Source organism: Lacerta agilis, chromosome 5 (assembly GCF_009819535.1).
Source record: "Lacerta agilis isolate rLacAgi1 chromosome 5, rLacAgi1.pri, whole genome shotgun sequence".
Lineage (NCBI taxonomy): Eukaryota > Metazoa > Chordata > Lepidosauria > Squamata > Lacertidae > Lacerta > Lacerta agilis.
The window spans coordinates 79,945,885-79,971,091 of record NC_046316.1 but is presented as its reverse complement, the minus strand read 5'-3'; the positions used below and the strand labels follow the sequence as shown (position 1 = coordinate 79,971,091).

General features: G+C 42.8%; 1 protein-coding gene across 1 annotated transcript in view; it reads right to left on the bottom strand.

Moving 5' to 3' along the window:
- The window catches only part of SERPINI1 (serpin family I member 1), a 91,879-nt gene extending 66,848 nt beyond the window's left edge, over positions 1–25,031 (bottom strand). The window contains exon 1 of the mRNA XM_033150592.1: positions 24,925–25,031. The gene's annotated coding sequence lies outside the window, so the exon portion shown is untranslated. The remainder of the gene's footprint in view (positions 1–24,924) is intronic.
- Between the last annotated feature and the right edge of the window lie 176 nt (positions 25,032–25,207).

The following is a 25,207-nucleotide window of genomic DNA, read 5'->3' as shown; positions in this document are numbered from 1 at the left end:
TGGTTCACAACATAAAATCACAATATAAAAACACAAAATACATAATAAAAAGAACAACCAGGTTTTAGCCAGATGTATTGAAATCAATGGACTTCACAGTCAAGCTCCTTAGTTTCCACGAGTCTTCTCACAGGAGGTTATCTACCCCATTTAGACCCTGTTTGTATGTTGTGCTTAGCTAAACCAGGGCTTAGTACTAACTTGTGTACTCCCAAAAGAATCCTTTCCCTAGGATCATGTAGCACCACAGATGTTGTAAATAGAGCATGCAACATTGAGGTAGGCCTACTCAGCCCAGTCCTCTTCCTTGGTCCCATGTTATTCAAGATGGAAGCAATGAACACCCTAACAGGGTTTTAACATCACTAGCGATTTCAGTCTAATTCAGAGCACATTCAGAAGGAACTACGCTATTTGGTCATGGAGACAATGTGTTTGGAGACCTGCTTTTTATCATATATTAAAAAGATGAACCATGAAGGGATTTCCCATGTGATCACCCAAAGGAAATCAAAGTACAGACTTCATCACTATGGAAAACACCTTGAGGTCAGCTTCCCCACCCCCCACCCCCCACCTGAAAAATAGCTCTGTTTGGCGCTTAATGATATCCACCACTTTCCCCTCCAACCATTTCCATAGAGCTCTCCTGTGCTTATTTCACAGCTCCCTTTCTGCTGGTGCTATGCGTCAGAGAAGTCTTAACACACAACGATATCCCTCATGCAATTGCTTCCCACAATCTCAAGTGTTGTTGAGAAATGAAGCACTGCAAAAAGAAAAGAGGTAACTGCATGCAGCGAGATCCACTCGGATAATATAGGATGCTCACAATGACTGGGGATGCTGGAGAGAGCAGAACACAAGTAACTGCATCACAGCAGGCTGCTGCTCTCTGGTTAACTATCATCATCTTTTTTTCATAAGTTTGACAATGGACAGTTGCTTTTTGATGTGATTCAGACCAAGACAATTGGGATTTCCAGGTACAGGTGGGGGGCCAAGGGTTCCACAATATTACAGGGCAGGTAACAACTAGAGAGGAGCTGGTTACTGCTCTGAAAAGTCCATCAAAACACCAAGCAAACACAAATGGTCTTGGCAGCACCTGAAAGTCTCCAACACCTAATGCAACTTCCCACAAGCTTGTTGGTGGTTCCTGTGACTTGAAGCTGCATGCAGAATATCTCAAGGGAGCTATGCTATGGGAGCTTCAGAGATGTCCAAATCCAAAACAGATGTGCATGGTTGGAATGTAGCCTCCTTAGCAAGATTAGAATCATACCCATTGCTCCACCCACTTTTGTCTCTAGCCCCGCCCACCATTGACATGAAGGCCCTGGAAGTTGCCCACCCCTTCCCTAGGGCCACAAGTCGGCCACTTCAGTCCTAAGTCTTTCCAATAAACACATGCCCTCTGCCTCTCATCGAGCCTCAATTGAAGTGCTACCTTTTTATTACCTTTAAAACCATAGAGCACGAAAGTATTTCAGGGTTGTGGCAAAAGATTCCTGCACTGCAGGGGGTTGGACTAGATGACACTCGGGGGTCTCTTCCAACTCTACAGTTCTATGATTCTATGACTCAACCTATGCAAACCTATGCAAATCGGTGATTGACTGCCAGACCCGAATCCTTTCTCTACCAAGCTAAGGAGCAATGGGCTTTCTGCTGAAATCAATGGGACCCATTGTAAAATGCAAACAAAATGTTCAGGATCATAGAACTGTTGAGTTGGAAGAGACCCCGAGGACCATCTAGTCTAACTCCCTGCAATGCAGGAATATGCAGCTGTCCTATACAGGGATCGAACCTGCAACCTTGGCGCTATCAGCACCACCCTCTAATCAACTGAGCCATCCAACTGTCTCCACACAGCAGTTGTTAAGAGGAACAGGTTTTCCTGGCATGAGAAAGAAAAGCCTTCACTTCCCCTCCCCAGTCTGCTTTTTTAGCTTGGCACGCAAGTGAGCAGGCATCAATAAATATTTCAGGCTGCAAAGGCATTTATGATCTATTTATTTGGCGGCAAGAATGGCATCCTGAAAAATGTCAGCAACCATTCATCAACATGATGGATGACATCCTCTCAACAATGCAGATTAGTCTCCTTGTCAGTCATTATAAGAGCTCTCTATTGCAGATGTCTAGCATTCTATGCTATTTGGATATTTAGGATTATTGAGGGAAGGGGGTATTAAGAGGCTTCCAAGATCACATCGCCAGGCTAAATCAGACAAGAGGATTAAAGGCTTGCAAGATTCCTTTGAGCCTTGGCTCAGTGGGCCATGCTGCAGCAACACAAGCGCTTCCTTGAACTCCCACACACCTGCCAACGCCATCTTTGCAATGTGCTGGCTATGCCAGGTAAGTAGATTTGGGGGTTTTATAGAGCAGTAGCAGCTGAGCCCAAAAGCAATAATGTAGATTTAGACTCAACAGAGGCATCCAGGGCAAAGGGCCATTGCTCAGTGGCAGAGCATGTGCCATGCATGCAGAAGGTCGGTTGGTTAGAACATAGTGCGGATAATGCCAAGGTTGCAGGTTTGATCCCTGTATGGGACAATTGCAAATTCCTGCATTGCAGGGGGTCAGACTAGAGGATCCTCAGGGTCCCTTTCAATTCTATGAAGGCTCCCTTGTATAATCCAGGGCATCTCCAGGTAGAGCTGGAGATGTAATATTTGCAAACGAACTCAAAAGCCAAGGTTCCTTTGATGTACCCAATAGCACATTTTAGATCACCAGATATTTAGCACATTTTATTTAACTCCTGTTAAAAAAACAACCACAGATGTAAACTTCAAGCTCCAAGTTGAATCATGACAATTTCCATTGATTTACAGATTTAATTTTGCTTTCTCCCCCAACAGGCCCCAGTCTAAAAATAATTCCGAAGCCTGTGCAAGTACTTTCACCTCCTAAAAGGAACAAGCAGCAGCTATTCGTTTTCAGAAGCATTATATGTGCCGGAATAAATATCTCTGGCTTTGGAAGCTTAATTCCACCGAGTCAATGTCACTATGCAGTTTTCTCTTTTCTTTTCTTAAAAAAAGAGGTTTAGTAGTGTCTTATTATGATGAATGAGGCAGAATTCATTTTGAAATGAGAAGAACTAAAATTTGGCATATTTCCACTGACACAAGCATACAACAATAAGTCTGCATGGCTCAAGACCAGTTCATACACTTGGCTTTTCTTCAGGTCGCTGGCCTACTTTGCCACAGATGTAGGGTCCTACCTATGATGGCATAAAGAACCCCAAAACTGAACCACAGATAACATGTAGAGCTGGCAGCCCAGAATAAATGAGTGCTTAGAGAAGCCCTTCCTCTAATGGCCTACCTGTTGGAAGGATTACTAAAGACTGAGTATAACACTTTGCAATCTTGCAAAGTATAACAATTGGCACTAGGCATTTACTGGTTCATTTACTGGTCAGGCTATATAATCCTCTTCACAGTTGGCTACCTTAAATTTATTTTTAGGGCAGTATAGAGATCCGAGAAGTTTGGAGTTGATAAGTGATCTATTATCAGAAGCCAGAGTCTTGGTGTCCCAGGTCTGGAGTGACTTCCATGAGTATCTGTAGATGCCCGAGTGCCAAAAGATTTAGCAGGTAGCACTACTTGATAAGGGCAGATCCTGAAGTTGAGGCTCCAGTACTTTGGCCACCTCATGAGAAGAGAAGACTCCCTGGAAAAGACCCTGGTGTTGGGAAAGATGGAGGGCACAACGAGGAGGGGACGACAGAGGATGAGATGGTTGGACAGTGTTCTCGAAGCTACTAACATGAGTTTGGCCAAACTGCGAGAGGCAGTGGAAGATAGGGGTGCCTGGCGTGCTCTGGTTCATGGGGTCACGAAGAGTCGGACACGACTGAATGACTGAACAGCAACAAATATAACAGTATCAAACATTACACACACACACGTATCCCACTTCCTCCACCCAAGGAGGGTAGTTGGGGGCTTACAGACACAACAGAAACATACACATTAAAATATCCCACAAAATGCAGCATTAGAGAGCAATGCACATCTTTCTCCTGTACTAAGCAGTTATTTCAAGGTACGCGTCCTATGAAAACTTTAAGAAAATGCATCTCATGGAAGCATTTAACCTCAAGCAAGTCTGACTTGCACAATGCTTTTTAGCGCACAAAGCATGCTAAAATAAACAAATGGATTTAAAAAATTGCCAGCAAGGGAAATAATTTATTTCCCCAAATGCTTCTATAGCTTGCATAAAGACATCAATTACGGCAGCCTGTCTTGTAAGTTAATGATTCACAGTGATGGATTATTTATGCAAGTCGGCCAGCTGAACATTCTACTTTGACTCTAAAAGGGGGAAAGTATAGCATGTCTCAATTAATTATGCTTCGTGGAGGTTTGGAGACAGTCATCAAAAACGTAAATAAGATGTTTTCCACCAAGTAAAATTTCAAAAAGAGGAAGATTTAGGATTGTCAACACATACACACACCACCTCGGCCTTTAAATCTGAAAAATAATGTTAATGAGTTAGCTAGGTCAGATCACAGGCCCATCTAAGGTTAGTATTATGTTTCCAACACCAGCCATTCATTACTGAATATGGAAGTTCTGTGTGATCAATAGACCTTTGAGGAATACAATTTTTCGGAAGAAAGTTGACCAATAAATATTATTGGTTTAAACCAAATTTTTCCCAACCTTTTGGTATATTGCTCCAATAGTGCAAATTTACTTGGTATGATGATGCATCCTTTTATTGTCACATTAATTTTGGATCTTAGTTATTTGGCTGCCATACGTTTCGTGCATTATTACTGCCTATTATATAACTCGAGGCATCCAAGTGAAAAATCATGCAACACCCTTATTAATGTGAAATTTGTTGAAATATTTATAGTCCTTACACAGTTGTTCACAGTTTTGTTTATGGGAATGTAAGAATGTCAACCATCTGACTGCAGGATATTGCTTCAAAAGCTATAAAAATGTATTCTAAAAACATACGGTTAAACAAGTAGTGTTAAAAATAATTATAGTTGTAATATCCAGTAGTTTCATTCACATTAAAGTCCATTTGGGCAAGTTTCAGGGGGATGGCTAAGCTTGCATTTTGGCAATGAGTAGGTCAATGATTTGACGATTGCCAGGAATAGTCCCATACATAGCATCTATACACCTATACACAGCATATCTCTATACTTTGCCTTCCTAAGATATGGTTAAAAAATTCTTACTTTAAGCAAACTTCAAATCGCCTTTGGCTAACCCTGGCAGCACATTTGGTGAAATTTCATCACAAAGTGCTTATACAGCAAGTTGTTCTTTTTAAGCAACTGTTGCAGCTCATCTCCGTTGTACAGATGTCGAAAGCAGTGTTGGAGCATCAGAGGCAGGCCATAATAGTCACTCAGAACAACTCCCTGTAGAAGCACCTGTGAACCATCACCAAATCTGCGGTAGGCCACCAGGGAGTGGTTCCCAAGTGTAAAGACCTAAGACTCGAACCTTTCCAGTGTTTGGCTGCAACTGCTAATGCATCATTATAATAAACGAAGAAAACAAAAATAGGTAAGAGGTATACCATTTCAGGATTAAAAGCAACAATTATAAGTAAACCTCAAATAGAGCCTGTGACCCACTTGCACAGGCTTCACAACTCACTTGTGGGTAATTGACCCATAGGCTGGGAAATGGCTGACCTAGACAACTATTGCCAACACTGACCATCAGCAGCTGTCCAGGATATCAGACAGTTGTCTTTCCCCAGCCGATTGAATCAGGGATCTTCTGCATGCCAAAACATGCGCTTTAACCACTCTGCAGCAACCCTCCAGTCGATGCCACTACTAAGGGAAGAGGTGGCTTTTAACCCTTTCTGCTTCCCCTCCAGCACTTTTTGAAAATCTGCTCCAGGAGCGCCTGGGGACCCTCATCCACAAGTGGACACCTTCCGCTTTCACAGGTTTCTAGATCAGAGAGATTCTTTCATGAATGGAAGGACACAGCTGCTTATAACCCAACATTCCAGTTTGTCTAATCTCTCTCTAAAAAAATAGAAAATTCTTTCCAGTAGATACGTATCTGAAGAAGTGTGCATGCACACGAAAGCTCATACCAAGAACAAACTCAGTTGGTCTCTAAGGTGCTACTGGAAAGAATTTTCTATTTTGTTTCGACTATGGCAGACCAGCACGGCTACCCACCTGTAACACTCTAAAAAAAACCCACTTAAGCTGATCAACATATCTACATCTCGTAGTAGTGAATTCATATGTTCATTCCACCTGTCTGTCGCTCCAGGAGAGAGGGGACAGAGGGGTCCCACTCCATCGGCTCAATTGAGAGACAAGTTGCCATTGGCTTATGCAACCTGTGATTCATCTCAACACCAGTGAACAGTTATGCAAACCTGAAAAACTGATCCTGGCATTTGCTTGTTCCTCTCCCTTCCCCTTTGTGCTGTGCCTATTAGATTATGAAGCCTGCAGGCCAAGACAGCTTGCCTTTTAATCTTTATACAGTGCCCAGAGAAACTTAGGCATTTTTATAAAGGATTATTACTAATATTTTAATAAGACTCACCTTCTTTTGTCTGTACTGACCCTGCCTCTAGCCCATTTCATTGTGCGACCCAAGTTATAGGCTAATGGCAGACTGATGAAGACTTGCTACGCACACTGTTAAGTTTTCAGAAACTTACGCTATCCATCATCTTTTTTATTCAAGGGGAAAGCCTTCTGTGTTGTACCCTTTTCTCAGAGGAAAGAGGTTCCTAACTCTTGATCATTTCCGTTGCCCTCCTCTTTACCTTTTCTAGCTCTTCTCTTCTGTGGACTCTGCAATATTCTATAGATGAAAAACTCTCATACGAGAGAGCACTGGACCCTCAAGCAAACCTGCAATACGAGTCTCTGATTACTCTTTTAAGAAATACGTTTTACTCGGCAAATTGACTTCAGCTCTGTTCTATCAAAGCTTGATGAAGCATTTCAAATTTTATCCAATTCCGTCTGTCTCATATCATTTCTGCTACATTGCAAGGCTGCAATTGCCTACTTCCAGAGTACAGGGGGAAGCTAATTCTCTTAGATTTGCTCTAACCATACTCAACATAATGAATTTTTGCATGAGTGACCACGCATTTCAGTTTCTTGTATGCTTTCTAAGCAAAAATAAATGAAAACATTTCCTTTACAACAAGTAGCTTCATATGTATTCTATAGTTTGAAAAATGGTTTGCTTGCTATTCTATTCTCAAAACAGCTATTCCCCTTTCACAGAGGGGCAGAAGACCCCCAGTGAGTGCATTACTAAATTGGTCTCTAGTTCCAACACTATCTGCTGGGACCATAGACTTAAAACACGCTAAGATGATGTAGTGTTGAGAATGCTTCTCTGGAAGCATCTCCCATTAACACCAGAATTACTTATGTGCAAACATACTTCAGACTGGTGGGACTTACTTTTGAGTAAACACATTTAGTATCAGTAGGTCATAATTCATCTGGGTATTCTTTCCAAAATGAAGGAGTCTGCTCCAGTCCATGTTTCATGGAGGAAGAGGTATTCATTACAAATGTCGAATACGAATACATTTGGAAAAATCAAAATCTGCACTTGGGAGAATTCTATGTGCCACAGATCAGACTGTTCTCACAAGGCTACCGCATGACTAATGGACCCCTGTCAAATATATTTCCTTTGCAGCTTTACAGCTCTATTTTTCTCATTTTGAATTCCATCATCTTTATGACCCATGTTAACAGGTGGCATTTGGATCAGAGCTTTGGCACACCGTGTACGCTGCCACACAAGCTCATCCCAGGCAAAGGTATATATCATCTGTTGCAAGATATATAGAGTTCAGGGCTTCCAAATTGAAACCTTGATCAATGAACTTGCTCCCCGTATTCCTCCCTTGCACTTACTTTTACATTTACCATTCGCTGGTATGTCGTGTTGCTTACCAAAGCAGCATTCTAGCTGCGGGTGTAGTTAGTTGCTGAAATCAACAGGACTCCCCAATGTGTAGCTTATGGAATTGCTAATGTTGATCCCTTCTCAATGCTCTCAACCTGTCTTCCCTTTCTGGAAGATCCTTTTATCAGGTTTCATTCAGGTTGCTGCAGGAGACTCTTGAGAGTCTCCTGCAGAGAGAGACTCTGCTGGAGGAGACTCTTGAGAGTCCCATGGACTGCAAGAAGATCAAACCTATCCATTCTCAAAGAAATCTGCCCCGAGTGCTCACTAGAAGGACAGATCCTGAAGTTGAGGCTCCAGTACTTTGGCCACCTCATGAGAAGAGAAGACTCCCTAAAAAAGACCCTGATGTTGTGAAAGATGGAGGGCACAAGGAGAAGGGGACGACAGAGGATGAGATAGTTGGACAGTGTTCTCGAAGCGAATGGCATGAGTTTGGCCAAACTGCGAGAGGCAGTGAAGGATAGGCGTGCCTGGCGTGTTCTGGTCCATGGGGTCATGAAGAGTCGGACACGACTGAACGACTGAACAACAACATGCAGCCTGAATTCATTCAACATGTCACACCCCTAATATCCCCCCTCTCCTGGGATAGCCAAGATGGACAGGTAGATTGGCTGCCCACCTATCACCCAATGACATCATAATATCAGTTGATGATCAGCTCCTTTGAAGCTGTTTGGGGCCGACAGCCCATCACACTCTCAGCGCTGAGAGAACTGGTGGCTGCTGAGAGGGAGCCCCTTTGAAGTCCGTTTGTAGACATGTGCTCTGAATTCAAATTCCATCTGCAAATGGACATTTCCCTCTCCTTGGAGACTGGCAGACGGGAGACAGTCGTTGGCAAGCATGGTTTGAGTCAGTTCATGCCCACCTGAAAATAGAGGCCCGTAATATTGTGTGTAGCTTATGGAGACTTGGCTACTTCAGTGGGCAGGGCCACCAACATGTCAGTCACATGACTGACACATTGGTGGAGGGTCCAAGTGATGGCAGGAGCCTAGCAAAAGGCAGCTTTGTACAGAACCCATTCCAATTTGGAATCAGCTCCTCTACTGGCAGCTGGGACTCCTGGGTGGTACCACCCAAATGATGGAACTCCTTCCCTAAATACATTCCATACTATCTTTCAGGTGTTAGACGGAGTCTATCCATTTTTTAAAAAAAGAATCTGACCTGCCTTCTTATGGTGCTTGCCCTTTGTGTTTTGTTTGAATGTCTCCTTGTCTGTTAATTTTATTATTTTGGTGCTCCCTTTGTTGTTTTTCCTTGGCTCTTTTGTTCCTTCTTTTTTAGCTGTCTTGAAATACTAAAAAAAAAAAAAAGCCTTAAAATGAACAGAATAAAATAAACACACTTCTCATCCCAGGAGCCCACAAGGTTTCAATCAATTTCAATGTGGCTGAAAGGCTCAGCGGAAAAGAACCCAAAGGAGGCAAAGACAGACATCTGGGCATTACGTATTATCTTGTCTGCCGGATTACCTGGAAGGTACTTAACCTTTTTGCTGGACGTGTTTCTTTGCCAAGCCGTTTCTTTCATTCACCATTATCTCCCCTCTTCTATCTGGCAACCAAACGCTTGACATTGTACAGATGTAGCCAAATCCAACAGAGAAATAAACTAGCATATGCAGAACTTGGCTTTCCCCACAACATAATGGCAGCAAAAATTACAGCAGCGTTTTGTGGAGCTAGTGGGTTTGGGGATTTTTATTTTTATTTTATTTTTTTGCAGGGAGGAGGAGAATATCAACACCTCATTGATTCAGTCCATGTCATGCTGGGAGACAAAATGGCTAATACGTGCAGGGAGCATTCTAATGTAAAGAAGATATACACGAGACAATCTGAAATCTGGGGTAGAATTTATTATGCAATCTAGCCACACATCACACGCTAGGGGTACGTTCCAGAGGCAGCGCCTTTATGCAAAAATTGCCTATAGCCAAAATTACCTGTTTTCACCTGGCTTCTGGTTGGCAAGGGGGGGGGAGCCCTGTGGGGAGGCTCTCCCTGTGTCTCTACTGTCTTTGCTCACTCTTCCACCTACAAGCTATCTAGAGGACAGAAGAGAGGAGGGATGCAGACAGAGAGAGACACAGGCAGAAGAAAAAGGCTTGAATGGATCTGGGATGGCGCGCTGCAGCCGAGGGTGCAACATTGAATTTGCACAAATTAAATGCGCATGTGATCCTGATCGACTGTATACACGTACAGAGCCTGCTCACTGGTTAACCACACTGATATCTTTACTAGAATGTCAAGACACATCTCTAAAACAGGTTTTTTGTTTGTTTTTTAAAATTAACCCATTCCATTTTCTGGAGGCACAGAGGGAAGTACAACATTCCAGTGTGGTTCAACTCACCAATGTGAATGGAAGAAGCAGGAGGAAATGGATTTCACAGCAGGGAGAAATGACATGTATGTGTCACATAGGCTATGACGTCAGGGTCAGGCCAGGATGTGGAAAACCACACTGACTCCCCACCAAAAAATAAAATGCCTGTACACATCCTAATTTAATGTGTGAGATACACAGCAGATAATTGCTATAAACCTTGCTTTAATATGAGCAGGGAAAAATATTCCAGAAAAGCACATTTACAGAGTCAATTAAATTAAGTATTAATTCATATTAGCTGTAGTGTTGAATCACTGAGAACAGGCAGCATCAGTTCATCCAATATGGAAAAGGAGATTGCCAGAAGGTTACGTTTGACTATCATTTTAAATATATGTGCCCAAAGTGATATTTGATGGTTGTGGGAAGAACAAAACAAAAAAGTGCAATCCACAAAGGACATACTACACATCTGAACCTCATGTAGGAATCAACGGTCAAAAGAAGAATTAAACTATAATTGTAAATCAATGCAGAACTAGTTCAGTGGCCGACAGCCAGATTCCAGTATTTCTTCTTAGACAGACTACTAGTTGGGCGTTACTCTCGTGATCCAAATGAATGGTGTTAATCATTATTGAAGCCTAAATAAACTTGTCCTCTTGAGCTGCCTATGAAAGATTATGCAGGAATTCACTCACTTCCTTCCACTAACTGATGCACTGGAATAACCTGCAAATCCAGAGCACTTTTTTATAACAGAGAGTGTGTGTACCTTTATGTTCCAAACCTTCCCAATGCAGATGGTAAAGGAGCTTTCAAATTCAGCAAAATTAGGATGGCAATGAGTTCTCACTGGAGGCCACCACATGCTAAAAATCTAGATCAGGGTTTCACAAACTTGGGTCTCCAGTTGTTTTGGGACTACAATTCCCATCATCCCTGACAACTGCTCCTACTAACTACAGGAAGATGGGAGTTGTAGTCCAAAAAGAGCTGGAGACCCATGTTTGGGAAGCCCTGAATGACTTTCTGGGAACCCACCTAAGTGACTCTTCACATGGGAAACCAGAAATGAAGTCCCATTCGCAGAGAGTTCCTTTCCAATGCTCTTCCAGTATGGCCTCACTGTTTCTTCAATACACAGCAGCAGAGAAGAACAAGGAAGTTGCAGTGAAATGGGAAGGAATCCCAGAGTAAACATTCTCTAGATCAGTCTTCCCCAACCTTGGACACCGCCATATCTTGTTGGACATGCACCTCCATCATCCCCAGTCAGGATGGCCAGTGGTCAGCGATCTATGGGACATCTAAAGTCCCATAACAACATCTGGGGACCTCTGGTTCAGGGGTGGGGGAAACTTGTTCAGCCAATGGGAGACATATGCCAGTGGCAGGTAGGGGTGGAGTCAAAAAGTGGGTGGAGCAAAGGATGTGGCTCACATCTGCATAATAAGCAACATTGCAAAGTAAAAAAAAATACACGCATAAATATACCTCTGCAGTTTCATCCAAGTAAACAAGAAGAATTATCACAATTCAATGATATTTTTCAGCCATTCAAATGCACCTGAGAATGATCAAGGTCAGGGAAGGGTGTGACCTGGGAAGTGTGTGTGTGTGTGTGTGTGTGTGAGAGAGAGAGAGAGAGAGAGACCCAAGGAGGTGTCATGGCTTGGGGGCTGAAAGATACTCGGATTCCAGTGTGATTTTCATGCTCTTTATTCAGCTCATAGTAGTGAGGAATGTAGTTCCCCCAAAACGTTTGCTTTATATACACTATTTACACAATGGGCCCCACGTGATTGGCTAATTCAGGGATACTCCTGTATGCCAATCAGAGTGCAGATTCACTTCCACCTGGAGCTGGATTGGGTGGCTCCTGCGGACCAATCAGACTGCTGCAATCTCAATCCTATTGTTCTGGGACCAGTCAGACTGCTGCAATCTCAATCCTATTGTTCTAGGACCAATCAGCCTGCTGCAGTTTGGATCCTATTCAACTCAGTACATAACAGGGGCCAAGTAGAGATGCTTGGAGGCTGGACCCACCCATTCTCTAGAAAAAAATGTTCAATCACATGAGTGTGGGAGTGAATTCAAACCAGCCGTGATTCCCACTGATAATTCATATGGGCAGAAATTGGTTCCACGCAGACACCTGCCAGCTATTAAGGACCTCGTGGTGAACTGTGAATGAATTGTGTCTTCAAATTATGGACTAAACAAACAACCACCACCTCTCAGAATGCATGATTCATAAATATGCCCACAGCGTTCATACTAGTCTTGCGGGGGGGGGGGGGGAACATCCAAGAGGAATGATCTACAAAGAGATTTCGGTCACGCGTGCCTAGTCGCTCCCATCAAACTACTTCTGAATGCGACATGAGACCAAGGACATTAAGGCTCTGCAACCTCAGTGGGCAGAAAGCTGCGCTCATGAAACAGAACAGAGAGCTGGGAGGCTTTTTATCGTGCCTAAGTACCCTTCCCTTGATGCACCAGCAGAAATCTATTTCAGGGCTGCAGAAGCAGACATCAGAAGTCTTGCCTTCTGCCTGAGGGAGGAGGCAGAGTTTATCTCATCATAATATAGTATTTGTTTGCCTCCTTTATATACCACCCTTTTTCCAAAGGAGGAGTGGAGGACCTTTTTTCAGCCAGAGGGCCAGGTTCCTTTCCAAGGGCCACACACCATTGGTGGGTAGAACCAGGGGGAAAGTGGGCAGGGCATTAAATGTACATTTTACCATTGTAAAGGTAAAGGGACCCCTGACCATTAGGTGCAGTCATGAACGATTCTGGGGTTGCAGCGCTCATCTCGCTTTACTGGCCGAGGGAGCTGGCGTACAGCTTCAGGGTCATGTGGCCAGCATGACTAAGCCGCACACGGAAACGCTGTTTGCCTTCCCGATGGAGCGGTACCTATTTATCTACTTGCACTTTGACGTGCAACGTAGGTTGGCAGGAGCTGGGAACGAGCAACAGGAGCTCACGGGGACTTGAACCACCGACCTTCTGATCGGCAAGCCCTATGCTCTGATGGTTTAGACCACAGCGCCACCCTTTACCATTGTACCATAACCTAATTCCTACACACATTCCTTCCTTCTTTATCAGAGTCCAAGGACACATTCCTGCAAGAAAAGGGGTGTGTCGCAGGGCCAGTGAGGTCTGTAGAATCCTGGCTTGTGCATGATGTGCAGTTTCACTCTAATGCCCACTGCATCGACGTATCTAGAAACCAATATGTTTTTATGGCAGGACAGGGACACCGCCATGCTCTTGGAAATGTTCAGAATTGGGGTTTCACGCAGCTGAGGCAGAACGGAAAGTTCTCCTATAAAACCCAAGCAGTGTAGAAATATTGATTAAAGCAACGCTGGAATGAGACAGCCACAGGTATACAAGTTGTATAGTGTATCTTATTACACAGATTTATTGCACAGTTTATGTTCTATATTTTATCAGTTACCTGAGGAGAATTTAAGGATTAAAATTTGGCATCTCGCAAATCTAAAGAGGAAGCAGTTCCATTACACGTTTTCACACGAGGCAGGAAATGTTAAGATTAATGTACTCCTCTAGTGACTGCAAAGCCAACCTACTTATGGCATTTCATATTATTAAATCTAACTGAAATTATCTTTCGGACAATTCCCTTCCAAAACCTAGAATCGAGTTTCCATAGTTCCTCCCTCTCAGTTGACGAACAAGGACTATGGAAGAGATACAAGTGTGCATTAGAGTTTTACAGCTGTGTCCAATGCTCTGTAAGTGGAACTTTGCTTGTGCCCCAAAAATCAGATTTGGAAAATCCCCCAACCCTCCAGACGTAATTTTGAAGGTTTATGGGGGGCTGTAGGGGAGAGAAGGTGAAGGTTCCATTTCACAAGTGGAAGTATTTTGTGCTAGTGGAACAGGAACTTTGAAAATTACCCAACGCACTTGTCTTGAGTCAGAATTAGGGGTGACTGACTTCAAACCCCACCCAACCATATGGGTGTTTGATTCAGATGCAATTGGAAACAGCTGCTTAGATTGTGAACAGGTTGTGGAAGACCCTGGGCTTACATGATGCCTGCTCTTCCAACTTTATGTCCACAAGGCAGATTTTTAAACTTTCCTGTTTTGATTTTAAGTTAGCTAACAGTAGTACGCTGTGGTGTCCAAACTTGGGGAACTGCAGTATGCTTAAAACACGGATAGCAAGAACAAATCATGATCTGAAACCATGGTTTGTTCCCCTGGTTTATCCTCAGTAGCTATGGTTAAAGCAAACCACAGTTGTGAACCTGGTCATCACAGCAAACTGTAGTTTGAAGATCAGCTACTTCTTCTGGGGAGAAGGGGAGGTAGCATACAAGTAAAACATTCCCCTCAGCTCTCTTATGCAAAACAGTTTCCCTTATATGCTTGAACTAAGCCCCATTTATTGGTATGACCCTTTGGAGGTGTGCAATATACCAACAGGTTAACAATATAAGGCCCTCGTTATGAAAAAGAAGAGTGAATTTGCTAATCTCTGACCATTTGTTAGCTAGGAGAATCAATTCATTTCTGCCACATGTATAAATTTGATTTATTAAAATTACAGTAGTTGAATCATCAGAGCAAGCAGAACAAAATCTGCCATCCTTCTTTCGTTCAAACTAATGGAAAGTAACAAACAAAGCTATTAAAAAGAGGAGGACATTACGGCTGCCAATACACTCATCAAATCACGCAAATCAATTTGCTCTTTAAAATCCTGATTCTAGGCTTTCCTGAACTTATGAAACATTAAGCCTCACTCCAAAAAGAACATCTGCCTTATCTTTTACACAGCATGCACAACTGGGCATTGCCAAATACTCTCATTAGTAAGGAGGAGCATTAAAAAAAAACCAAGACGACTTTGGCAGGGCTGAGGGAGAGATGCACACACACACACACACACCTATTTCCTTTGTATGACGAAAAAAATAACATACTATAATGACTTGGTACAAGGTGGCCTTTCTGTGCAACTGCAATTGTTATTGTTGTTTAGTCGTTTAGTCATTTATGACTCTTCGTGACCCCATGGACCAGAGCATGCCAGGCACGCCTATCCTCCATTGCCTCCCACAGTTTGGCCAAACTCATGTTAGTAGCTTCGAGAACACTGTCCAACCATCTCATCCTCTGTCGTCCCCTTCTCCTTGTGCCCTCAATCTTTCCCAACATCAGGGTCTTTTCCAGGGAGTCTTCTCTTCTCATGAGGTGGCCAAAGTATTGGATTCTCAGCTTCAGGATCTGTCCTTCCAGTGAGCACTCAGGGCTGATTTCCTTCAGAATGGATAGGTTTGATCTTCTTGCAGTTCATGGGACTCTCAAGAGTCTCCTCCAGCACCATAATTCAAAAGCATCAATTCTTCGGTGATCAGCTCAATACTCAGCATCAATTCACAACAGTTTTGAAATTACTATTAATGCATGTGGTTGCTATTATATGCCTAAGGGATTCCCTTAATCCATATATCCCTGCCCACCAATTACACTCCTCAGACGCAGTGTTTCAGATGGAGTTTCCCAGAAACTCCCCTAAGCTTCAGCATTTTTTGGAATCCTTGCAAGATCTGCAAGGGGACCTAGACTCATATTTGAACACTTCCAGTTTTTGGAAATTTCATCTTGATTAAGTATTACTTTGATTTAAAGATTCTAGGCAGGGATCTACAAGTTACTAGGCTTCAACATACCTTGGGCATTATCCTTTCTTATGTAAGAGAGCTGTGATTTCTTTGAATTTATGTCAAGCAGAACTAGAGAGTGCTCTGATTTGTGTTACAAGTTTAAAAACAAACCAAATACTGGTCTGTCGGGGGTTTGAAACAAGCATCTAACTAATAATAAGTGCTGTGCCGAAATCCCTCCTCCAGTTTATCAAAAGTTCTATTCATCTCCATTCAACAAGCCTAAATGGAGATTTTTATCCCAGTTGGCCTCTGTATTAGATTTGAAATGGATTTTATATATGCAATTGTTGTTTCTTGTTTTCTTGGTTTTTTAAAAAAGTTTTCATATATGCAGTTGTTTTAACTGATTTTATATAGGTTTTTATTGAGTAGTAAAATTGATTCAAGATGACTCACAGGAAGCTAAATAAATAAATGATTGTTTTTTAAAAGGGCACTCAAAAATTATTTGGCATTTTGGTCAGTGTGGGTTCTGAGCATGTATTATTACTGTAAGGCGACCAAGGGTGGTGTGTGTGTGTGTGTGTGTGTGTGTGTGTGTTTGTCCCAGCAAACATTTGCCCAGCACACTGCAGCCTCCCTGGCTGCATACACCACCTGACATGAAAAAGCCCTGTGGGTGGAGTTACCTTTTGATGTCTTCCCCTGGGCCTTGACTGAAGTACAGGCACCTAGGAAGGCTGACTACAGAATACAGATCAATGAGATAAGTAGTAGAATGAAAGCAAGGATGCCCACAAACACCTGTTGGTGACCTCAGAAGTAAGGAAAGCATGACACAAACCTGCACTCGACACATGAGAATTTCCTTTATATTCTCAAATACAATTTATATTACAGTTTCAAATACAATTTATTTCCTCATTAACTGATGTCAAATAGGGTTTTTTTTGGGGGGGGGATTTTTGAAGCAGCACTACTAGTAATAGTCAGACTACCTGGGAGATAATCAATGCTTTTTAAACTAAAATAAAATAAAATAGTGCCTTCCTTATTTGCATGCCCTTTCCTCACAATTACTTAACACTTTTTTAAAAAAGTGTTTTATTAAAGATTTATTACTTAACACTTTTATGATGTCGTTTGGTTTGCACTCCGCAGAGAGCATTTGTTTGCACCCTGCTGGTTAGAGGGGACAGGATCTTGCTTGTGCCGCACCGAGGAACCGGGAGAAACAATAAACATGCCTAAGGAAGGAATTGCTACGCTGCACTTAAGCCTTGAGGCAAGCCAAGTTATTTTCTCTTTCCTCTGCCTGTTAAGAGAGGAAGAGAAGAATAATTGAATTTCGTCTTACAGTGTATACCACCAGGCTTAATAATTCTGCCACCTCCCTCTGGGAAAGATAATCAACACTTTGCTTTGGAACACTGGCTGATTATACACATTGATTGTGCAACCCTACTCCCAGAAATAAGCCTGAATTCAACACATGCGCTTCCAAGCAGATGTGCACAAGATTGCACCCACCCCTATTCTACAGTGGTAGGCACTCGGACATAATATTTTTGATGCTTGTTGCACAATGCATCTATCTGACCTGTAGCAGCTCACACCATGCACATATGTACTAGCTTTCTATACCATGTGGGACACAAGGTCTTTCCCAGGCTACTACGCATAGTTAAAGGAAATAATAATGCAAATGGGCCCAATTCACACAAAAGAAAAGAAGAGTTTCTTCACATTGTTATAAAAGCCAACGGGCAATGGACAGGGCAAGCTACATGAAAGAGGTGAGGAGTGGGGTCTGGGTCACATGACATGGTAAACTAAAATATGCGCCCAGAGAAGAGCATGAAGCTACTCTATGGCCCCTTGGTTGTTGTTGTTTCTTTAAGGTTGCATTCACACATGAGTTTATTCTCTTAGCCCGACGCTTCCCAGTTAATTTTTGTGCTTTCACACGATATATAGGCCACTTCTGGAAATCTAGTGAAACACACAGAGAATTTGGAGCTGAAATTTCAGTGTCAGAAACTGGGATAGAAAAGCTAGGAGCCAAATGGCTTTTGGGACATGGGTTGTGGGTGCCAAAACAGAATGTCTAGTTGCCATCCGGGGGGGGGGGGGGCACAACCACTTTTTCTTTATTATTTTGATAAGCATGAATTAACACGCAATTCATGTAAGTGACACATTGCTAATATGTTTAGCAGAAATTATTACGTTTAATTTAGTGTTTACAATAAAAAATATAGGTACCATACTTCAGTTTTCAAACTACTAACTATTGTTAAACTCCTTAATGTATTGTCTATCCTTAACATATACTTTTGAGTCTTCAAAGCACATCCATATCAGTAATTCTTGAGTGTGCAAAAAAATGGCATCCAGACTTTTGGAGGTGCTCACAAACGGAGAATCTTTAGTCGCAAAAATGTGCCTGCTAATTTCGAACCCTGAGCTCACTTCCATGCCAATAGCTTTCAGAAAAAAAATCAGTTTGCAATTCCATTAGCCCCCCAAATTGCAGGAGTAAAGTGACAGAATATAGCACGTGTTTCCGTGTTATTTGATTCCTGAACAAATCTGTTTGCAGCCCCCATAACCAGGAAAATAGCTGGAGTAAAGTGCCAACTTCTGGGGCAGTATACTTTTTCCCCTGCTGTTTTAATGGGGGAATTGTGGGGAAACAGAAGCAGAAACGCGTGGGAAGGGTTGGGGAACAGAGATGTCAACCAATGATGCTTGTTGTGTCATACCACCATCACTGGTGTGAATTACTTTTAGTGCAACATATCAGTCAAAAAGCCGCCGTCCCATAAAGCAACAGGTACTGCTGTGTGACATGAACATTAGCAAACAGGACAGAAGCAATAGTATAATAATTGGGGAAACAAAGCAATATTACCTACATCTGAAAACACCCTGACTGGTGTGCCGAGCCAAGGTTAGACTTAGCGCATTGTCTGAATCTGAGCTTGAAGTTAAGCTCTCCCCTTGATATCACGAGCTGGAGCCAATAAGCCATGCAAGTCAATGAGACACACTTCCTGAGAAAACATGCTTAGGATTGTGATGCTCAATTGATATTTTGAGCTTTAGGATAAACTTTAAAAGGCAAGCATAAAGGGGCTGGGATCCAAAAGGCCACATGGGGAACATCTGAAGGCAGAACAAAGCTTGAAAGCATTCATCTCCTACTTCTGACTGCAGACTTCCACTCCAGACAACAAGCCCTGCTCAAAAACTCGGGGGACCTTTAGAAAAGCTTCCGATACAACTCAAGAAGCTGCAGTAGACGGGAGAGAGGAGGTTCTGGTGTGCGTTTGTGTGTTCAGTGTGCCTTAGGGACTCCTTGGATCTCCTGTAAATAGGAATGAAAGATAAAAGGAACATAATATCCTGCCTCAGTGGGATACCGGTGTGTTACTGCAAAGAGAGAGGGTTGCATCCAGACTTGGCAGGAGAACAAGTCACTTCTGCAAGTGTACTAGGTGGTAGAGATTAGCAATTTTTGCCCATTTCTGAAGGCTGCATTGCACGCTGCCATTCTGCTCGTGCAACAGACTAATGCCTGCACAAGGAAACACCTCTCTCCTATTCTCTGCAGCTTTCTGTGCTCCAGAGTGTTGGAGGAAACCACCCAGAGCAGATTTTGAGGTTGCGCAAGGAGAAGAGGGAGATGCTCCATTGTTCAAACCTAACTCCATGCACACAGCACTGGATTCAGTCCTGTACCTCCTAACAATCTGCTCTGCATGGTTAAGCAACCCTCCAGAATGGTGTGGGAAACGAATGTGGGAATTGTGAAAGGGATGAAGGTTAAAAACCACCTCCACTTCTTGCTCCAGTGGCTTTTGCATCCTTCCATAGATGGGAGGGGAAGTCTAAATCCAACACAGAAGGTGTGCAGTGTGGAAACCCACAGAAACAGAGGTTTATTGTAGAACTTCGATGTCCAGCTGATCAATATTAAAACACTTTTGGTGATGATGCCCTGCCTTGTGGGCAGAACTGGGGTTTTTAAAAATTCAAATATTTACAAAAATGGTAGCTGGGGGCTGCCATCAAAGAATAAAATGGTAGCTGGGGGTTGCCATCATAGAAATAGCATTCCCTTATGTAGTAAAGGTAAAACAGTGCCTTCTACAAATCATGGGTGCATCATCTATAAGTTTGGTTCTCTGCCTTCAGGACTATGCGTTTTGTTCACGTGTAAGTGTATGCAGATTTAATCAACAATTTAGTCATCAAAATTCATAATTAATCAAAACTCATATAATTAGCCCACTAATATTTCTTAAATCAGGTAGCAATTTATAAAAGCTCATGTCATAATAAAAACCTACTTCACGCTATCTTCAAAGCTACAGCAGTTTGTCATGCAAGAGATGGAGAAGGCTTATTCTCCATTGCTCATAGAGCAGGACTAGCTAGAACTAATAAGTAGAAGCAGATTTTGGCTGCATTCACACAGCAGTTTATTCCATTTCCTCTGATAGTTCCCTAACTTGTTCATTTCTGCATTATGTTTGAGCGTTCACATGATGGAAACTGCACTTCAGGGAAACTAAGGACGTACCAGTATATAGCAGGGCTGATTTCCCTGGTACAATATTTGATTCTAGGGGGTGAAAACAGTTGGCAGTCCCCTTAAACCATAACAAGAGATAAAACTGGGGCTGGTACATTAACATACAGTTCTACTTTCATGGGGAAACAGAAGCACACATATGCAGAAAACATGGGGGAGAGCGATCTTAAGGCAGCCCTGTTTAGGGAAGCTTTTAATATCTGATGAATTATTGTATTTTAATATTGTGTTGGAAGCCGCCCAGAGTGGCTGGGGAGGCCCAGCCAGATGGGCGGGGTATAAATAATAAATTATTATTATTATTATTATGCTGTCCAATAGCACCCATTGTTGCATCACACCATAGAATTTTAGAGCTGGAAGGGACCCCGAGTGTCATCCAAACCAACCCCCTGCAATCATCCATGACAGATGACCATCCAACCTCTGCTTACAAACTTCAAAGGAAGGGGAATCCACCACCTCTCGTGGGAATCTGCCCCACGGTCAAACAGCTCTTACCGACAGAAAGTGCCTACCGATGTTTAGTTGCAAAACAAAATTTAGCTGCAGCACGGCAATATATTGGGTCCAAAAGCTGCAGCTGCATAACCCATCAGATATACTGCAGTGTGAAAGGACATTAGAAAACGGAACAGAAATACTAGCACTATAGCACTAATCCCCATGTCCAAACACACCCTGTGTCTAAATGGCCTAACAGGAAGATGAGTCCGACGTTGGAACAGACCACTTTGGGAGCTCATGGGCTTTGCTATGTGGAGGTGCAGAGGCTGTAGGGCCATCCATCAGGGATTTTGTTGTTTCTGGACTATAGTTCCTATCTTCCTTGACCACTGACTATTCTGCCTGGGGATGCTGGGAGCTGTAGTCCAACAACAGCCTGAGACGAGAGGTTATGAAAGGCGGGACTTAGGTGACCTCCCATTTTTCTGTGATCACAGGCATGAATTGGATAGAGAAGTAGCTACACCCAGAGCTACCCTGATTGAGCAGAAAGATGAACTCCTTATTGTTGCTCTTCTGCAACCTCAAGTTGGCCAATGCAAAGGCACTGGATGGAGGTTCTGTATGTTGCTGCACATGTGCCCATCACTGGACAGCAACCTAAGAAACGATCAGCTGGCAGAAGGCTCATCTAAGTCCAGCATCATGTTCTCCCAGTGACCAACCAGTTGCCGGTAGGAAACCTGCAAGCAAGACTGAACGCAGCAGTTCTAGATGTGTCACCAGTACTGAGTTCACCTGTTATGCCTATTACAGCTCATTTGTGTATGATTAGTGGACTGGAGCAAATGGAACAAAGTAAAAGAAAAGAAAAGAGGATAAACTAAATGCAACAGCAGTCTGAAACTTGTATGAATGTAAGATATGGGGCCCCGAAAGCTGGAGTGGGAAACATGAGTACAAAGCATAATCTAAGCACCAAAATATGAACTATGGCCTAATCCTAAAAACTTTGTGGCACTGGCACATACATACTCAGGACCAGGTATATAGACCGCTGCACCCATTGCTATGTTCAAAGGGAGTTTTTGGAAATCCTGAACACTGTTAAATATTAGCAACTATCACTGTGGCGTACAATACTGAAAAGACAGTAAATACGATATAGAAAAACAAGTTTCCAGAAGAAATCTGATATTGCCTGCTGGTCAACTTGTCTTTCTGGGAAAGCCTATATAATTAGGAGAATTTTTGGCATCTGACAAGGTGTATACAATGTCAGAGTAGAGTATAAAGGGCAGTGCATTCTAGAGGAGTACAGCAAAACAAATGGGCCGGTCCAAGTGCTGCAATTCATCAGTTACTCCAAAGTAATTTCACAGACAGCAACAATTACATTTGTTAATGATGTACAGAGCTTTACTCACCACTGCATGAAAGGTTTCAGAATATAAATTGGCTGCATCCTAAGGAAATAAGTTCCGCTGAACTGATCTGAGTTTATTTACTATGTGGAAGGACTGTAGCTCAGTGGTACATCTGTTCCACAAGCAGAAGGTAACAGGTTCAATCACTGACAGTATTTCCAGTGTAGAAATACTGAGCTAGATGGACCAGTGGTTTGGGATAAGGACATCGTCCTAAATAAACACATTTAGGATTACACCTTAAAAAAACAACAACAGAAAACAGAAACTTCCAAAACAAAATCCTAGTCAATCTTTTGTTTTCACCTAGGCGCTACTGACATTAGTTTCCTATTATTATTTTGGCTTAAATCCAGCTTGGAAGCATAAATTGTCAAGCTTAAGAAAATGTCAACATCTGCTCCTCTCAACACTTGAAATCTTCTCATAATCTCATGGACTGTTCCGAAAAACACAACGCTGGGAAACTTGAAATGTCTGCATTTCTCTGTCATAGGATTACTTCACCTTTAGCCTACAAGTAGCATCACAGAACACAATGCTGAGAAGCTCTCTGTGATTAACTATGGGAAGAAAGGAAAAAATGTGAAGACTAGCACACTAAGGAGATTTTTCTTCTTCTTAAGAGGGCGTAACATTCAGATGCATTTCATAACGTTCTTGCTTCTTACGCTTTGTCAAATGGGGAAAAGTGATGAATGATGACACACTATGCTGCTGTCCAATATAGCTGAAGTCTCACTTGCACTGTACAGAGGCAGTAGTTTCAAAGGGAGCAGTTTCAAAGGTAACACAGATTTTCTGCACAGTAGTTCTCCATTATCACCACTGGTTGACAGGGTCAATCATCTGATGCAACTAGTATGAAATATTCCCAATTCTCTTTCACTGGCTTAATTTTAAACACCAACTTTTGGTTTTGCAATTTCACATGAAATGTGAAACTTCCAAAGTTCTAATCAATGATGGGTGTCGTTTTGGCAAGTGGCATGCATTAGCAACCATCTAGAGACAAGCAGATTATATAATTGGAAGCCTAATGTAAAGCAGACTCACTGATTAATAGGAATAAATCTCTGCACACTTACCCAGAAGTATGTCCCAATGAATTCGGCAGGCCCTACTTCTGAGTAAACATTTCCAGAATTAGGCTGCTGATCCAAGTTTTTCAGCACACAACCAGATCTCTACACAGAAGTAAACCCTTCAGTGTTGAATGGGGCATACACAGAATTAGAACCTTAAATGTACTGGAGACCCAAATGTAGATGGCTTGTTAAAACTACATAATTCACCCCCTCTCGATCACTACATCACCTCCTTTTCTGTTGTTGGTAAGATTGTTTAATATACAGTTTGAGAACTCACTTTCATTTTCTTCTTTTAACAGCAGCTAGAACTACTAAACAATGATGCACTTGAAGTCAATGGCAAAACTGTCACCGGTTTCAGTTTGTATCAATAGACATGAAAATATACAATGCCTATAGGCTGGGGATACCTTTACTGGACTGGTATTCAATATACTGTGCACAAAGATTCAATATAAAACGTCCAACATGTTTCAAAAACAGTTCATTAAGAGAAACCCTGATGCTACCCAGCAGAAAGCACCGTACGAGGAGACAGGTGTGAAATTAACAGATAGCATCTAGAACAAATATCAAGAGCGCCTAATCTAAGGTGATACATATTAAGAGGCAGCATTAATTGCGTCTCTGTCACACACGAACGCTAAAATGCTACTTCTCAGCGTTACATTTTAAAGTTCTCCACATCTCTTACAGTAAATGGCAGCATTGTCTGAATGACTCCCAGCGAAGAGCACATGTGAATCGCCGTTTGCGGAGCATGGCAATGGGTGAAAACGAGACTCACTTCGAGTAAACGGAGCATTTTCTCTAATGACTCAGAGAAATCGGGCATTGGCCAAAATCCCGATGAGGAAAAGAAAGAGAAAGAAAAGAAAAAAAACCGCAGGGTTTAGTTTGGCTTTTATTTCTGAAGGAAAAACGCGTCTAGTTTGCATAATATGCGGACACAAGAATATATACACCTTCTTAAGACACCAGAGGGAAGAAAACAGCCGCGGCTCTTTATCAGTGCCTCGGAGGGATTCGCAAAGCAGCGTCTATGAAACCGAGGCGGCATTTCCTAAGAGATCGAAAGTGGCTTAAGTTGTTTTGCTGAAACATCTGGCACCCGCGATTAAATTAAAAGGAGCAGCGTGCCGTTCTTTTGATTAACAAGGGAACCTTTTTTTAAAAAAAATCTTTTTGAGAACACCACCCAACGCAACCCCTTGTGCCGCTGCCGTTCTTTCAAAAGCGCTGGAAAAAAAATAACTATCCTATTTAAGAAAGAGAGATAGCCCAGCTCTGCTTCTTCCACCCCGCACAAGCGGCGGGCGAAGCGGCGCTGGCTGTAGCAGGGTTGCTGCTGCTGTTGGCGCGCTCGCCTACCTGAGAGCCGGTCTGGCGATGCGGGCGATGCAGCTGTTGCAGGTGTGGCTGCACCCCTGGCTCACTCCGCAGCAGCAGCAGCAGCAGCTCCTTTCACCGGAGCAGCGAACGCAGAAGCAGCAGCAGCAGCAGCAACCAGCGCGAGCACCGCCTCCGGGGTTGTTTCTCTCGCGTCTCTCAGCGCCTGGAATAGTTTCCCCCTTTTCCCCGCCCCGCTCTTTCCCATACATGGTCAACGCCGCGCCTCCTTCACCGGTCCCGCGTCCTGATTGGCTGGCTCTCC